Consider the following 1,153-nt stretch of genomic DNA (forward strand, 5'->3'; position numbering starts at 1 on the left):
TAGGAAGGGTAATGCGACACCTAGGATTCGGTGTCATGATACCCAAAATAGTGACAAATTTGGAGGTCTTGGTTTTGCGATACCCACTCATTGGTGTTGCGACATCACTGTAGTTGGCTTGAATTTTCTTCACTTCAACACCTTTAGGGGTATTGTGACCTTGGAGTCTTGGTGATAGGTATGGTGTCACGAAATTCATCCCTCTGTATCACGTCTCCCATGACAGTAAGCTTTCATGTTGATTTTTTTTTGAAGTTTTGCATCCTCAAGGTGATAGGTTTTGGTGTTGTGACTTTCATGGCATCAGTGTCACGACACCCACTCTGAATGATGTTTTCCTCGAGATTGGGTCATTATTGTCTCCCTACACGCACTTAATCATTTCGTTAGGTTACCCATGTAACAACCTAATTTTTAGTGGTGTCGAAAACAGTGGTTCGAGGCCACCAAATCCGACGAGTAAGCTTGTAAATTTTATTATTTAGTATTTACGAGTAAAATATGGTTTTAGAAAGATTTTTGAATAGGAAATTTATGTTTTATAATGATTTATTAGGTTAATTAGTTTTAGGAAATGATGTATCAAGACATCGTTTCTATAAACTGAGCCATAAATATTTTTATAAATATTTACAGAATGTCATTAAGGTAGTATTAAAGTCTCGTTAGAAAATTTTTAACGTTTTGATAGTTAATTAATTAAAAAGGACTAAACTGAAAAATAATATTGGAAATATATAGGGATTGAACCTTGGCCCTTTAGGGAGTTTACTAATCTCTCTACCACCTAGACTAAGGTTTCTTTCTTGATGATTCATTCCATCTAACCCCCTAAATTTTGGATGTTATAGGTCTCATGTGTCTATTTTGTCCTTCTAGTAGCTTGTTTTAGTTGAATAGGCCTCTTTCAGTAGGGCATCTCTTGGTTTATCAGGCTTTGCAGCCAGTATGTCCTCAATCAGGTTCTTTTCAGGCACTCTCTCTTCTTTTTCTATCGCTTTAGATGTAACTAGTGTTGGTTCTTATAGTGCTCCAACTGAGGTTCCAATGGTCAGCCCACATTTATTTCCTGGCTCTTCCAACACTTATCTAATGCAGACATGTTCCAAGAGTGGAATCTTCAAGCTTAAGATATTTTTAATTGAAGTTTGTG

The sequence above is a fragment of the Gossypium raimondii genome, chromosome 8, assembly GCF_025698545.1.
Source record: "Gossypium raimondii isolate GPD5lz chromosome 8, ASM2569854v1, whole genome shotgun sequence".
NCBI lineage: Eukaryota > Viridiplantae > Streptophyta > Magnoliopsida > Malvales > Malvaceae > Gossypium > Gossypium raimondii.